The sequence below is a fragment of the Mirounga leonina genome, unplaced genomic scaffold (assembly GCF_011800145.1).
Source record: "Mirounga leonina isolate KUSES-001 unplaced genomic scaffold, KU_Mleo_1.0 Mir_168, whole genome shotgun sequence".
Classification (NCBI taxonomy): domain Eukaryota; kingdom Metazoa; phylum Chordata; class Mammalia; order Carnivora; family Phocidae; genus Mirounga; species Mirounga leonina.
In genome coordinates, this window is record NW_023270426.1 from 55,340,535 (window position 1) to 55,358,228 (window position 17,694).

General features: G+C 34.4%; 1 pseudogene; it reads right to left on the reverse strand.

Moving 5' to 3' along the window:
• Positions 1 to 240: 240 nt before the first annotated feature.
• Positions 241 to 971, reverse strand: LOC118016497 (annotated as a pseudogene).
• Between the last annotated feature and the right edge of the window lie 16,723 nt (positions 972 to 17,694).

Below are 17,694 nucleotides of genomic sequence, written 5' to 3' on the forward strand. Positions count from 1 at the left end.
AACTTATAATTCAATGAATGTGTCACACGTATGACTAAAAAGTCCCCTTCTGGTTTCAAATGAATTTAAAGAACAATCTTCCTTGACTAATTTTTCTTTCATGTCAAACAACCCTTCTATGTACAGGACCAACTTAAATCCCTCCTGCCCTTCAAACACTAGATATTAACATCCAGGAACATTCGATACAATGCAAAGTGCCTTAAGAGAAGGATTCTGTAGTACCAGCCATATAACCAATCTGAGGAAGCCTGGGTGCTCTTAACACTGATGGGAGCCAGTCAGGCAATGGTGGTTTGTTTCACCACAGGTGTTTCCTCCAACAATTGCATGATGAGTTCATGCAGGGGTTTGCAGAACGTTGTCTAAACCCCCCTGTGAGATGCAGAAAATCAAACATGTGGTGGCGGGAGAGGGTGCTGTCTGCATGCACGAAGCCCTCATCTGTATCCAGTGCTGAACACAGGCAAGCTCAGCAGGGAAACCGTAAGGAGTTGGTTCACCTTGGCATTCTTTCACCTCAAAGGGTGGGGCTTCTCACCTCAAGGAAACAAACCCAGTACAAAGACTTTGGTCTGCTGCTACCTTGTGTTGATAAGTTGTATGATGGCCTCAATTCCATCTGCTGCTTCTTCTGCCATGTTTTCATGCTTGTTTGTTCCTTCCCAGACAACAATGACCTTAGGTTTAATATTCTCCAGTTCTCCATCCTTTTAGTCTGCACAAAACAAGTCTTGTTGCATCTCCTCCAATTCCAAAATTCCGTGCATGAAGTGGGGAAAAAAAGCTCTCGCCATATTTCATATTGGTGCCATCAACTGCACCACAGAGTCCCCCACAAACAGTACATCAGGTTCATTGTCTTTATAGTCCAGGAGAAATCTGTTATGCTGAGACATGCACCTGTCATCTCTTTGAATATCTTCCACTGCATGTGGCATAGCTGCTGGGTTTGAGTCTCCCTGCCTCATTACACACTCAGGCAGAGGGTCCATGTGGGCCCCAAGAGGCTGCGGCATCTGCGGGTGGCACATCTGTACCTCACTCAGTCTCAGCGGCCCAGCTCCAGCGTGTCCCTCTTTGGACCCCAGCACTAGCAGCAGCCATTCCTCCTCCTCTCTTGACCATGACAGCAAAGGCAGCTTTTCTTAGACCTCTTTTGCAAATATACTGCATTAAATGCTTTAGGTTTGCTTTTTTTCCCTAAGATCCAGCAGAGTGTTAGTGGGTGTGTTGTAGAGGGTAGATCTAATGACTAACACTCAATTACTTCATCTGACTTACAGAGAAAAGTATGAGTATTCAGCCGGGTTGAACAGAGGAGTACAGATAATTGATTCATCACTAGTAATTATGTTTTATAAGAAAAAGAAACCAACTATATATTATAAAAAGAAAAATGTGTCAGTACATAGTTAAACACTTTTCTCATTCCAACCCAGGTTGTATATCTTCTAACCAGACTAAGAAATTCTCTAGAAAGAATTAATCAGCATTCCTTGACTAACTGAAAACACACAATCTGAGTGACCTATTTTGTGGTAGGTCCATAACAAACAAATAAAAATAAATAAGCTCATATACCATCTACCAGAAGAGACAGACATGTAAAGACCTTGCAATAAGCACAATTAATGCTGTGAAGCGAAGTTAAGTGACAACATAAGCAGAGGAAACAAGTCAAGGAATAGAGATGCACAAATGCATTTTTTTTTCCAAATGCAATTCTTTCTCAAGAAAACCATGAGCTTTTACTGCAAATGGAAATAAGGAAGAGGGAGCCTGGGTGGCTCAGTCGGTTACGCATCTACCTTCTGCTCAGGTCATGATCCGGGGGTCCTGGGATCAAGTCCTGCATCGGGCTCCCTGCTCAGCGGGGAGCCTGCTTCTCCCTCTGCCTCTGCCTCTCTCTCTCTCTGTCTCTCATGAATAAATAAATAAAATCTTTTTTAAAAAAAAAGAAAAGAACATAAGGAAGAAATTGCAACTGAAATCTGGAAGGGCAGTTTGTTGCCAGATAGTGGAAGATCTTGAATGCAATGTAAAGGAGTTTGGATTAGAAAAGATCTAAAAGTTTGTTAAGGAGAGCGGTATGACCAAATATTAGCTTTAGAAAGAAAAGTCTGGCTGGCATGTGGAACATGGTTTAGAATGAGTAAAAACTAAAGCAAAAAGATTAGTTCTACAAACCCGGATGACAGACAGTTGAAACTGATATAGGGCAGTAGTAATATATATTTTGCAATAAAATAGTTGGATTCTTCATGTGGTATTGGGAAAAGGGAAAGGAGAAGAAAAGAGAGTTGGTGAAAAAGAAGGAGAAGGATGGGGTCTTATATACACAGGATGGAGGATCCAAGAAAATCCAGAGGTTGGGGTGAAAATCAGAACAGAAGAGAGAAGTAAGTAAAGGGGAAGCGGGAAATCACAATTCATACCTCCCTGTTGTCAAGAAATTATTTTTAACCAAAGAAATTTTTTTCTGAAATAAAGACTTCCAATTGTTTGCCCTATGGGATGTTTTCATCCTACACACTTAGTTAAAATGCAAGCTTTTAGGGACTACAGGATACAACACTGCTTCCAGAAGCTTTAAAGTCTAACAACTAAAATGTTTTCCTGAATTCAGGCCTTTTTCTTTTCTTTTTCTTTTTTTTTCCTGATCATACCATTAAGCAGTACTGCAAAATTGGTTTTGTTATTAGCCTAGGGCTTCTAGTAAGCACTTTTACTTTTTTAAAGGGTGAATATCACAGACCCTTATGCCCTGAGTAATTGAGATTTCAGTATAGCCTTAATTTTATTCATGGAGATTTACATTCAAGTTCCATTAACCTTAATAGGAAGCCATTACCTAACTGGCACGGGTAATTGGTAATTCAGAATAATTCAAGATAGACTTACTTCATTTGATATTTTTTTGTTACAAATGTCAACAACTTCCATTTAAAACTAAGTATGCATCATGTTATCTACTCCTAGGCAATTCTGCACATGAGCAACACTAATCATTTTATAGGAAATTAAATATTCAAAAAAAGCATTGAATCCTCTAAGAATGTTTAAGTATCTTTTAAAAAATACTCCGTTCTTACAATTATTTTAAGAAATGTCTAATAACCTGGAAACTTATCTAAGAGAAATTTTCTTCCTGATATCTGAATACAGATTCAAACAGCAAAACAAAACAACACAAAACATCAGCACGTCAAATATAAAATTAAATACAAAGCTTTGCATTAATATTAGGTTTTTAAAATGTATTTAGGAATTTGCATAATTTGGATGATTGAATTATGTAAATTCAAATCTATAAGATTGGGGAACAGAAATAAATGAATGGGAATTTAGATTATGGGTGAAATATTAAAATTAAAATTAAACATTAAGTGATTATATATCAATATATGTATATAAATGAATTAATAAGAGTGCCAGTTCATGTTCATCTACAATTAAGGTGGTTGTAGAAAAACACATACACACATACACACAAGAGTCACTATGATAAAATTACCCTTAAAGTCTTCCTTGACATTTAAATTTGTGTATTAATTTTTTAAATTTGTATATTTAAGCAGCATTTATAGTTATGTGTTTTCTATGTATTTGGAGCAGAATTAATTATTATGGAATAATCAATAAAAGTATATTCCACCCTTCATTTGCCACATTTTCTATGCAGCAAAATTAGGATAATATGAGCTAAAATCTTCTATTCCTAGAAAGAGTTAAAAGATATTTCTTTAATGAATGCTAAAATACAACTAGTTGCCTATGAATACAAGTCAAATTTCCAAAATGTAAAGCTGTTTTAATGTTATTATAGAAATATATTAAATTTCTTGGGCTATTGTTTTAAATGTTTTCCAAGGACAACTTTATAAACAGTCAATGAGTAGGCCTAATATTTAGCAGTTTATAAGTGAAGTAAGCCTGGCTCTGCTAATCTTTTTGCTGTTTATATCTAACCTGTGATTAAAGCAAGAGGTAGAAAAATAAAAGGGATTGCAGTCTTCTGAGCCAATGTTTTTCAATGTCTGTATCATTGGGCATTCAGCTCATTGGGGATTGTGTATCTGATTCAGTAGGTCTGGAGAGAAGGCTCTAAGACTACCTTTCTATTAACCTCCTAAATAATGCCAATATTGATACTCTAAGGATACTTTGGGTAAAAGTCCATTTCTCCTAATTTTCCAAATGAGTAAATAAACTCAGGGAACCCCTTGATTCCCAGAGATCTTAAAACTGATCATGGGCAGAACCCAAACTATATAGTTATTGTTATTCTATTAGTGACTTATAAGTATTCTTTTTGTTTCTAAATATTGATTATATTGTTCTCTATGTCACATAATTTATATTTTAGTTTAATTTAATTCAGAACTACATCACTGTTAGTGACATTCTCTAATAAGTTATTGATAGTAGAAGGGGAACCATTAAGTTAGGCAGAACATTGATATCCCTTAGGAGAAAGGAGAAATTAAACCTAAACCAGTACTGGGAGGACGAGTGGTCTGTAATAACAATATAATACCTTATGTTGTGTCGGTGGTATGGATAATTTAATATGGAAGTACTGCATTGTGTCTTAATTTTGGTATGATGATTCAATCCGATCGACACAAATAATTCATTTGAATCTAATCTTTAAACCTTTGTACATATTTCCCCCTTGTGAGTTTAGTCAAGCATGCTAAATCATTACAACAGAGTTCCCAACTGGTATAGAGATTTTCTTTAGCATGTATAATGAAGTTCATTGTAAACTGGAGTAAGGTTACTGCTAGGTCTGCCAGCTTGCTTTAAACTGGAATGAGAAAGCGTAGGTAGCTGATTTGTATTGATGCAATCTCTAATTTGATTATGTTTCAATCATTCCAAAAGCTTTTAAAATGTGTTGTGGAATGAAGTTGGATGATTACACATTGTCTTCCACTAATAATAGGTATAAATTCAGCACATTTTAAAAGCCTGCATGAATGTATCAGTTTACAGGAAGGAGTGGTATTGATATTATCTACAGTGATGTATTTAAAGGAGAAAACAAATAGTGAGATAAATGGAAATATAACTATTTTTTTAATAGACTCCTTCTTAGGGAAAATTTCCACTCATTTTTACAAGCTTTTAAGGAAAACAGTAACCTAGCAGTCAAAAATAATCAGTAGTCACAAGTAGCTGGAATTTTGTCAAGTGGGTTCATTCATATACTGGTCAGTCTCCTAAGTAATGTTAACTGCCTCACAGGGAAAGACCTGGCTCATGGCATCTCCTAAAGCATCTATTTTCACACTTGTATGAGGGACGGAGGCACATAGCTGACAATAACTAAAAATTAAAAAAAAAAAAAAAAAAGGAAGAAAGAAAACAAAAGAAACAAACAAAAACCTGTGTTTTCAAGGCCTCTTCTATTTCCCACTTTAGACTGCTTAGGGCTCTGTACTTGGTCCAGTTCTCCCAATAACATCCAGCTCTGAGTTTTTCCTCTTCTCTTCCCTCATGCAAAGTAAGAACACTTGTCTTTCATCTTTCTAACTTGATCTCCTGTTGACAAAGCAGTCTATTTCGCTGCTTTGGTGATTAACACTTCCACTTGTTTATCAATCACTCATGATAATGACACAAAGTGCTGGATTTAAAGAATATGATATATTACTCCATTAATTCAATACATTTATACTGTGTGCTTAAGATAGTCAACACTCTATGCTTTGCAGGACTAAACTACAGAGGTACAAATGATACATCATACCCCTTACAACCTAGAAAATAACAATAAATGCAGAAATTTCAGGCACCTTAGAAATCCTTTGGGTGCACAATACTGTATATTTCATTTTGAGATTTTGAGATGTTTGGGTATCTATAAATTATAACACATAATTAATTATAAGTTGTGCCTATGTATAAGACTGTGTCTATGGAAAAGTAAAAGACAGAGTCAAATGAGTCATTTTTTGTGTTATTTTAGGCATTCTACTTTTACACTCTGTATAGAGAACATGGAAATGCATTTACTACGGACTAGTTCAGAACCAAATGAAACATTAGTAATATATGCAATCTGAAAAACGTACTTGCAATGATATCTCAAGGATTCATTTTATATTACTGGAACCCAAGACAACTCCAAATGTAAGTTTGGTGAGCCAAAATCAATCTAAGATCTAGAATTAGGAAAATTTACTCACAAGTGTACACATGCACACACACAGCCACACACAGGTATGCACGCATGTGCTTTTCTGTTTTCTTTCCCCAAATATCACAATGGGCAAAATGATAAAAAAACATGTTGGAGCTAATGTATAAGAGCATTTCGATAACTTAGTAGCAGATAAGAAACTACCTAACAGCATAGTTTGGCCCTTAAAGCCACTGGCGACACTTCTAAATATCTAATAATTACACACTTGAACCTCTTTCTAGAGTTCAATGTAAAGTTAAAGCTCACCTCAGGACTTACTCTAAACTTGTGCATTGTCAAATTTTAACTTTTCCCCACATGGCTAGAAGGAATGCTGATTTCTACAGCTCTATAATCTGACATTTCAGCTACAACACTCTTTACATTGATTTGTCTCACTAATCGCAGTTTATTTGTGCCTATTTCTGTTCCACTTTTGTAACAGACGGAACCATAAAACAGTACTGTTTCATTAATATTTGTTTGCTTTCTAGATACATCACAAGAGTTATTCTCAAAAAGATTATACGTATCATATAGTTATATTTTCCAAACCCTTTCAATTTAGTAGTTAATTCAAAAAGTCTCTCTGAAGATAGATTGCTACCATTTTGATTAATATTTCTTGGCATAACAGCTTCCCATTTAGCTGCAAAATTGTATTCTAATTAAATTCTTCTCAAGAAGCTATGCAAATTATTGTCAGTCTTAATGCTCCCAGCATGTATCTTTTCTTCCACTGAAAGATTTCAGGAGTTTTATGCACAATTAATTTACTAGCGACAGTATCTTTATGTGTGTGATTCATAATACTGTATTATTGGGGGATATCTCCTTCCTTTAAAAGAAAATCCAGGAGATAGAGACATTTTTCAATTTTCATTTTCTCTGACTCCAAGTTAATTTCATTTGGATGGCTGAGTTGAACTTTCAGAAAACTTACTTCTACAGAATGTTTTCATTGATGACTGTATCAAAGCCCAAATTTCAAATAGGCAGACATTCCTTTCATTCTCTTCATCACATGGTTGTGTGTGTCAGCAAAGAGCAAAAATTCCTATTTTCTTTACTGTAAACTATATGTAACTCTTTTTTCTTTGAATCCAATTGTTATTCTTCCCTTTCAGATCCCGCCAAGGGCTTGTTAGCTAATTCCAGTCCATTTGAGAAAGTATTTCATTTCTGGCAGCTTAGCCAAAAATGAACTAGAATATAGTTTAATTAATTCAACTAGTTTTTATGAAATCTTAAAATCTAACAACAATTGGGACAGAAACTCTTAATAAACATTTGTTGAATAAACTTCTCCACATCTGCAATGATAAGAGAGCATCCCCCCCCCCCCCCCCCCCCCCCCCAAACAGCCCCACCAAAATTCATTGCCAATTACTATAGTAAAGCTGAATCACTCTGGCCAAATTCCTTAATCTTTCTGTGGCTCAGCTTCTTCGCTGTGATATTGAGAAAAAAGTAATACTTATTTCCTAAAATTATTTTGGGGATTAAATGAGATACATATGCAATGTCAGTGTCTGGCATATACCATTCACAACAATAACAGCCACCACCACAACAATAATAATAGCCTTTCCAATTAACATGTGTTATCCTCAGTTAGTTTTTAGGAAACTAAGATAAAGAAATAGCAGACAGGTGGCATGGATCTAGTCAAGTCCAGGAACTCGGAGTGGAAAAGGCAAAGATCAGAAATAATATTAACATTCTGACAGGTAAAATAGAAAATGGAATAGGAACATGAGGTTATAGGCAGGTTCTGAATTTGAATGATGTAGAACTGATAACAAAAAAAATGGCCAAAGAGAGTAGGAAAATCACAAGGCAGATGAGAATTGTGAACACAAGCAGGGGGAGTGGGAGAGGGAGAAGTAGGCTTCCTGAGGAGCAGGGAGCCCAATGTGGGGCTCGATCCCGGGACCCTGGGATCATGACCTGAGCCAAAGGCAGACGCTTAACAACTGAGCCACTCAGGCACCCCGAGAATTGTTCTTTTGAGAAGCAATGTAGAATGCAGCAGGGTGGGAATGAGAGATCCATTACAAATAGCCCACAACACAAATATGCATTAACTTAAGCAATACTAAAAATCCGTTTCAACAAAAAAATACCACTCTGTTTTAGACACCCTGATCAAATTCTTAGCATGATTCAATTGATGGGAAGAAATATAGCACACCCCTATTTCTCACACATTTAGAATTGATGCCAATCTTTAAACATTTACACTTTTATAAATTTATTTTTCTTATTGTTGAAATTAGGCTTTGCATATAGTATTTACCACATATTCCGAAATTCTCAACCCAAAGTTTTTTCCAACCAATCCCATTATATTAAAAGAGAATAATAGCGGGATGCCTGGGTGGCTCAGTTGTTAAGCGTCTGCCTTCGGCTCAGGTCATGATCCTGGAGTCCTAGGATTGAGCCCCGCATCTGGCTCCCTGCTCGGCGGGAAGCCTGCTTCTCCCTCTCTCACTCCCCCTGCTGTGTTCCCTCTCTCACTGTGTCTCTCTCTGTCAAATAAATAAAATCTTTAAAAATAAATAAATAAAAGAGAATAACAGCAACTATGAATTTTGAATATTTACTATGTACCGGTTCTATACCTGTTCCAATCCATTTACTTTTCGTTACAGTCCAGGGGACTAGTGAGAGATGAGGACAAAGGTAACTTAGTCCCAGAGCTCATAAAGAACATCAAGAAGATCATTCTGCCTCTTTAGTAAACAAATGAAGTTGGAGCACCATGATAAACACAGAGGAACCATTAGAATATCATTCTTGTGGTAAAGCTTCTGAACAGAGTCAAGTAATTTATAGATAGCTGATTTTATTTTTTCCTACACCTCACATGTTTTCACTCTATTAAGTATATTTTATATAGGCAATCAAATGAACCAAAAGAGGCCAATTTGTCTGGGCATTTTGCAGTGAGAACTGCCCCTGGCCCTCCCAGGCTCCCAATCCTATGCCAAGGTAGCACACTTTTCATATCCAAACATCCTTCCCCTTGGATGGACATGGCTGAAAACTGATTTAAAGGCAATGTTTCCAGATGGACCAGAGCTTAGCTGCATGGGATAAGGCTAGCTTATTCCTGCCCTAGAGAGAGCAATAGGAGTTGCACAGTATCATTCAAAGAGGATAAATGTAACACACCTTGTACAGCAGCATGGTCTGTGGCAAAGACACATGGCTATGATACTGCTCCCTCTTCCAATTCTTCACAGTCACTTTCTTCCTCATTGCTAATGCATCAAGAGAAAGAACTCTTCCCCAACTGGTCACTTTCCTCCTGAGATGAAGTGAAAGAAATAATGAAATAATAAATATTAAATCAATTCCTTTATCTTACTTAGGGAAGGAAGCTCAATAAATCAAAACAATCCTTTGTCTTTTTGAGACATGTTATATCAATGCATACTGAAATTTAATCATAAGCATAGTGTGGTTGTTATTGATCAAAGGGGAGATAATCATTATATTCTATAACAAAATGACCAAATGCAATCTGACACTTACTTAACCCTTTTTATCTGAATACCATGCTTGTATATGGCAAATGGGATTTTAAGATATTTTCTGTTAAAAAATGTTTAAATTCTAAAGTATATCATTTAAAGTACTGCCTTTATATATGGAGCAGTGTCCATTCAGTGTTTTGATGGTTTAAGATTATTTGTTCCCCACTTAAATCTCTTGTTCACCCTTAGTTTCTAAAATACACTGAAATCAAAAGACTGTTTTTCCATGGAAGACATATGCAAGGAGATTAACTACTATGTAGCAGAAAAACTAGTGGCACAATAAATTATGCTCCCTAATGTTTAATATTTATATTAAATAAATATATTTTTCTGGGTAAAGGCCAATAATATATTTAATTTTTTTAAAACATAAGATAATCACCAAAATATGGGTGATCTTTCCATAACAAAAAGTATTAATAAGAAATTTTACAACCCCAAATGCCAAAAAAGCCAAAATCTGTCTGTGTTGAAAATATATTTTTACTTATTTGTGATATTTTTAGTTTATAAAACTGTCAAAAAATATTTCAATAACAACAAAGGGGGCTTTATAGCTTATGGGTAATAACTTAGAGCTAAATGATATAATTACAGGCAAGTACACCTTACAAGTATACCTCTGTTGAGCTCCAGAAAGTAGTATGCATGCTGAAATTAATCACTGATGAACTGGTGACAGAATAGAGCTATTAAAGTGACAAATTTTTGTTTGTTTTTGGTTTTGTCTGTTGCTGAACAGCTGTGTTCCTATGTAACTGAAATCAGCATAGAAAGATTTCAGAAAGCTGGGCAAACAAAAGTGTTCCAGGTGATGAAATTGTGAATCACATATTTTCTCATTCAAAACAAGAAACCTTGTTCTTATAGTCTATCATCCATATTCTATGTACACATAAATAAAAACGCTTCATTTTGAATACTGTCTTTGATTAAGAAGGCCATCAATATTTCAAATTCCTATTACAATGTTAATTGACTAATTGAAGAAAATATGATTTGATAGTAAAGCCATTAGGAAAACAAACATCATCTGTTATCAATTTTTATAGCATGTTTAACTAAAGCCAATTTTGATATATCCAATGCTTTTATCTATTACCAGGACACAATGTATCAATGTTACTCTCAAGCACTAGAAAAAACTGGACATCCTAAGTCTAAAGAAAGTAAAATGCAAAGAGCACATATCAAGAAAAGTCTACTATTCAGATAAGAGCTGACCTGGAACAATCAGTAAGGAAGAGAACCTTGAAAACTTCAGTGGCAATCAGGAAGATGTAGTTAACAGAATCATTTAGAGCCACACTTAATTTCATGAAAGTATAAACTGTATGACCATTTCATTTAGAGGTCACCAATATATAGTTGTTAGTTTTCATTAAAAATTTACCCTAAGGTATTTTTCCATAATGTATTTTTGGTCCTGTTTAAGACAAACATTTATTCTTTGTGTATTTCATTATGATTGTCCAAAATATGAATTATTCAAACTATGTGCTTTCTGACAAATTATTTCTTAGCCATTTTTACTGATTATTCGACTTCCACCAAAATATAAGACTAACTACATTCACGTTCTTAATGTGTAGAAGCTCTTTCTTCAAAATATAATTCCCTTGATAAATTAAGGAAAATACACATTTTGAAAAGTTACATTATATTTTTTAAGGTTTTAATATATTTTCACATTGGTAAAGTAAAATTTAGCTGTGTAAGAAAATAGATCAAGAAAACATTACACATTTTAGGCTAAGAATTTCAAATTAGACAAAGACTGATAAGATTTCTTTCATTCAAAAATTTTAAAGTCAGTAAGATACAAAGGATATAGACAGTGACTAGTTCTGAACAGTAAATTATTTTGGTGGCATATTTATAAGTCAGGATTGCCTAGGATAACAAAAAAAAAAAAAAGAGAGAGAGAGAGAACAGAAAGTGACAGAATGATTATTTTAAAAAAAAAGATCCAATTTCCAGTTCAGACAAACAGCTTAGAAGGTATCACTCCTATTCACACAATGGAAAAAGAAAAGCTGAACAAACTGAAAATCAACAACTCTTCTTAGGCCCATCAGAGAATTGACATGTTACAGGGCAAACCACCTTCCTGAAAACTGGAGAGAAAGGAGGATACCAAGAATTAGCTTACCAGAAGCAAAAATCCAAAAGTGAAAGCCCACCACTTGAGCCAGTACCAGTAGGAACACTTTAACTATAACTGACAAGTTTCTGCAGACTCAGTGTGGACTAGCTTGAGTGTTAAAAAACTCTGGATGTCCAGTCTTAGGGGGCCCGATACTTCCATGAATTTTATTTTCAGGAGCCCAACCAGGATAAAAATCTAAGAAAAATTCCCCAGCCAACCTAGAAGAAAGGAAATACCAAACTCCAGCTCCCTCCAGCCTTCCTGACACCAAAGGTGGGGTGAGGACAATTGGGAAGGGAGATGAGAAACAACTGTGAAGGTGACAGCCTATGGGCAGAGGCTCACTAAGAGACTGAAATAAAGCCATAGGATTGTAGATTATTTTCCCCTCCCCACATTTTAGCACAACATCAGGTTCTGATATAACAGTGGATTACATCTAAAAGAAGTGCAAAGCTCAGACCCTATTTTAACAAGAGTCTCTAGAAAAACTCAAGATAATAGGAGAGAATAAAACAGGGCACCAGTAGGAAATTAGCCTGATACCCACCTTTACAAAAAAACAGTGAACACAGCTACCTTCTAGCCATATAAATATAAAACCTCACACTAAAGGCCTGTTTACCAGTTTCTTTTACTAGGAAATCATGTCAAGCTTTCAAAAAAAAAAAAAAAAAGTCACAGGGCAGTCTAAAAGGGAAAACCGTCAAAGTTTGAAGAAACAAAGCGAGAATCAGAACCAGACTCTGATATGGAAGAGATTCTGAAATTATCAGACTGTGGTATTAAAATAACTATGATTAATATGGTAAGGGCTCTAACAATAACAACAACAACAAAAGTGGATAACATGGAAAATCAGAAGGGTAATGTAATCATGGAGATGAACACAGAGGAAGAATCAACAGGATATCATAGAAATAAAAAAGACTGTAACAGAAATGAATAGTGTCTTTGAAGGGCTCATTAGTAGACTGGATACAACCAAAGAAAGAATAAATAACCTAGAAGATATGTCAATATAAACTTCCCAAACTGAAACCAAAGAGATAGACAAACAAACAAACAAATGAATAGACAGAATATTCAGGAACTGAGGGACAATTACAAAAGTCTCACGTGTGTAATGAGAATATAATAACACAGGAGAAGAAAGAGAGAAAGGAACAACAAATATTTGAAATAAAAATGGCTCATCATTTTCCTAAATTAATGACAGACACCAAACCACTGATCCAGAAAGTTCCGAGAACACCAAACAGGAAAAATCCAAAATATTTACACCTAGGTATATCATTTTCAAAAGGCAAAAAATCAGAGACAAAGATAAAAAGTCTAGGAAGGGGAAGAAAGAATACTGATAGAGAAATAAGTATAAAAATTATATATAACTTCTCTTCAAAAACCATGCAAGCAGGAGAAGAGGGAAGTAAAATATTAAAAGTGTCAGAAAAGAAAAACAAACAAATGAACAAATGAAAACACCAGGATTCTGTATTCAGTGAAATTATCCTTCAAAAGTGAAGAAAAAAATGCTTTCTCAGACAAACAAAAATTGAGAGAATTTGTCACTAATAGATCTACCAAGAAAGAAATGTTAAGTTATTCAAAGAAAAACAATAAGTCATACACTTGGATTTATAAGAAGAAATGAAGTATGTTAGAAATGGAATCTGTTGAATCACAGACCTGTACCTCTGAGACAAGTAATACATTATATGCTAAAAAAAAAGAAGAAGAAGAAGAAGAAGAAGAAGATAGCAGGAAGGGAAAAATGAAGGGGGGGAAATTGGAGGGGGAGATGAACCATGAGAGACTATGGACTCTGAGAAACAAATTGAGGGTTCTAGAGGGGAGGGGGGTGGGGGATGGGTTAGCCCAGTGATGGGTGTTAAAGAGGGCACGTACTGAATGGAGCACTGGGTGTTATATGCAAACAATGAATCATGGAACACTACATCAAAAACTAATGATGTAATGTATGGTGATTAACAACATAATAAAAAAAAAAAACAGATTAAAGAAAAAAAAAGAAATGAAGTATGTTAGAGACGGAATCATTGAAGAGAAAATAAAATATTTTCTTTTTCACATTCTTAATTGGTTTAACACACAATAACTTGTTTAAATTATAATAGCAAACTGGTGAGTATAGCTAGTAAGTAAAATTAATGAAAGCAATGATATAGAAGAAAGGAGAGAAGAACCAGGAATATTGTTTTAAGGTACCTGCACTACCCATGAAGCATTATAGTGTTATTTGAAAGTACACTTAGATTAGCTGTAAATGTGTACTGTAAATTTTATAACAACCACTAAAAATGCCCTAAAAAATAAGTACGTCTGATATACTCAGAAAGGACAGGAAAATGGAATCATATAAATGTTGAATTAAAGGCAGAAGGAATTGAAGACAAAAGGAAACAAAGAACAAGGATGATGAATAAAAAAATGTTACAGATATGGTAGACATTAAACCAACTTTTACATCAATAATCACTTTATCAATAATCATTTCAAATGTGAATGCAAATTAACTATCAGTGGATAAAACCAAAATACTTAACTATATGTTGACTATAAGAAATCTACTTTAAAGACATAGATGGATTAAAAGTAAAATGAAGGAAAAAAGATATACCGTAATAACATTAATCAAAAGAAGCCAGAGTAGCTGTATTAAGTTCAGACTAAGTCAGCTTTAGATTAAGGAAAAATTATCAGAGATCAACAGGGGCATTACATAACAATAAAGAGGTCACTTCACCAGATATACAAAAACAATCTTTACTGTGTATGTACCTGACAATAGAATGTCAAAATGTGAGGCAAATCCAGATAGAACCACAATAAAAAATAGATGAAACCATTATTGTAGCTGGAGATCTCAATATTCCTTTATTAGTAATGGACATATCTAAAAAGCATAAAATCAGTAAGCTTATAGTTGAAATGACTAGCATCATCAATTATATGAATCTAACTGACATTTATAGAATACTTCATCCAACACAGAACATACATTCTCTTCAAGCACATAGAAAAATCACCAAAATAGATTGCATTGTGGGCCATAAAACATATTTTAACAATATTAGAAAGAAAAACAAAATACAAAATACTCTCTTAGACCACAAGATAATTAAACTAGAAATTAGTAACAGAAAAATTGTTAGAAATACTAGGGGATCATGAGAGACTGTGGACTCTGAGAAACAAACTGAGGGTTCTGGGGGGGAGGTGGGGGGATGGGTTAGCCTGGTGATGGGTATTAAAGAGGGCACGTGCTGAATGGAGCATTGGGTGTTATATGCAAACAATGAATCATGGAACACTACATCAAAAACTAATGATGTAATGTATGGTTATTAATATAACATAATAAAATAAAGTAAAATAAAATTTAAAAAAAAGAAATACTAGGGGATTTTTTAAATGACTTAATAACACATGGTCAAATTAGAATTTGAAAAAAAAATATTTTAAACTAAATGAAAAAAAAACATAAAATGTGAAGAATGTGACAAAAGTAATGCCTTTTTTTTTAAAGATTTTATTTATTTATTTGAGAGAGAGAGAATGAGAGAGAGCACATGAGAGGGGGGAGGGTCAGAGGGAGAAGCAGACTCCCTGCCGAGCAGGGAGCCCGATGCGGGACTCGATCCAGGGACTCCAGGATCATGACCTGAGCCGAAGGCAGTCGCTTAACCAACCCAGGCGCCCCAAAAGTAATGCTTTGAGGAAAAATTATAACATTGAAAAAAAAACTTTAGAAAAGAGCAATCTAAGACTGATAATTCAATCTTACTCCATAGGAAATTAGAAAAGTAAGAGAAAATTACATCCAGAGCAAGCAGAAAAAATAATAAAAACTAAGTCAGGTATCATTGAAATTGAAGACATGAAATCAATATAGAAAATCAATCAAGTCAGGCTATCAAAAAATAAAACAAATAAATACATTACTAATATTACAAATGAGCCTGTAACTAGTGATCTCATGGACAATAAAAACATAATAAAGGAATATTATGAAAAACTCTATGCCCACAAATAGGAAATCTGGTAAAACAGACCAATGTCTTAAAAGATATAAGCCACAGAAACTCATAAAAGGAGAAACAACCTGAATAAAGCTTTATCTATTAAGAAATTGATTCAATAATTAATAGCTTTCCAAAGCAGAAAACATCAGGCCTAAACGGTTTCACCAGTGAAGTCTATGAAACATTTAAGGAAGAAATAATACTAAGTATACATAATTTCTTTTAGAAAACAGAAGCAGGAAAAAAAAAAAAACCTTATTAACTCATTCTATTAGGCTTATTACCCTAAAAGCAAACCAGATAAAACAATTACAGAATAGGAAAACTACATACTAATTCATCTCATGAACATAGACGTAACTAATATTCCTCAACAAAATATTAGCAGATCAAACCTAAACATTTATAGAGAATTATAAACCATGACCAAATCAACTTAAAAAAGAGCATCTACCAAAAAAAAAAAGGTCTTACAGTTGTCACGATACTTAATGATGCAGAGATGCATTTTCGCAAGACCAAGGACAAGACAAGGATGTCTATTCTCACCACTCCTATTCAACACTGTACTGATAGTCCTAGCTAACACGATTTTTAAAAATGATATAGAAGGAATACAGACTGAGAAGAAAGCAATACAACTGTCTTTCTTTTGTAGATGTTATGATTGTTCCTGTAGAAAATCCAAAAGAATAATACATATATATATATATATTCTTGCAACCAGTACGTGATTATAGAAAGCTTTCAGGATATATTTTGTATGCAAAATTCAAATACTTTCCTATCTATCATCAATTATCAATTAGATATACAACATTATTACATTAAAATCCAAAGGATAAATATTTAGGTAACAATCTGAGTGAACTTATAAAAAGCTAATTAAAGGGCGCCTGGGTGGCTCAGATGGTTAAGCGTCTGCCTTCGGCTCAGGTCATGATTCCAGGGTCCTGGGATCGAGCCCCGCATCGGGCTTTCTGCTCAGTGGGGAGCCTGCTTCTCCCTCTCCCTCTGTCTCCCCCCTGCTCATGTTCTCTCTCTCTCTGTATCTCTGTGTCTCAAATGAATAAATAAAATCTTTAAAAAAAAATAATAAAAAATAAAAAGCTAATTAAAGAAATCAACAAATAAATGAAGAGATATCCCATGATCATGGATAGGACAATAATATCATTAACACGTTAGCTCTTCCCAAGTTGATCTATAGAGTCAATGCAATTCCAATCAAAATCCCAGTCAGTTATTTTGTAGACACTGACCAACATACCTCTATTTTATATGGAAAGGCAAAAGACCCAGAATAGCCAATACCATATTGAAAAGGAAGAAAAAAGTTTAAGGTCCGGTACTACCTAATTTCAGGACTTACTATAAAGCTACAGTAATCAAGACAGCTTAGTATGGGGGAAAAAAAAGAAAAATAGATCAGTGGAACAGAATAGAGAACCTAGAAATAGACCCCCACAATTACAGCCAGTGAACTTTGATCAAAGAGCAGGCAATTAAATGGAGAAAGCATAGTCTTTTCAACAAAAGGCACTGACACAACCAGATGTGCACATGTTAAAACAAACGAATCTAGACATAAACCTTTAATCTTTCAGAATTAAAATGGATCAGACACCTAAATTTCAAGTATGAAACTATAAACTCTTAAGAACTAACACTAAGGAAAATCTAGGTGACATTAGGCTTGAAAATAACCTTTTATTTATTTATTTATTTATTTTAAAATATTATTTATTTATTTATTTGACA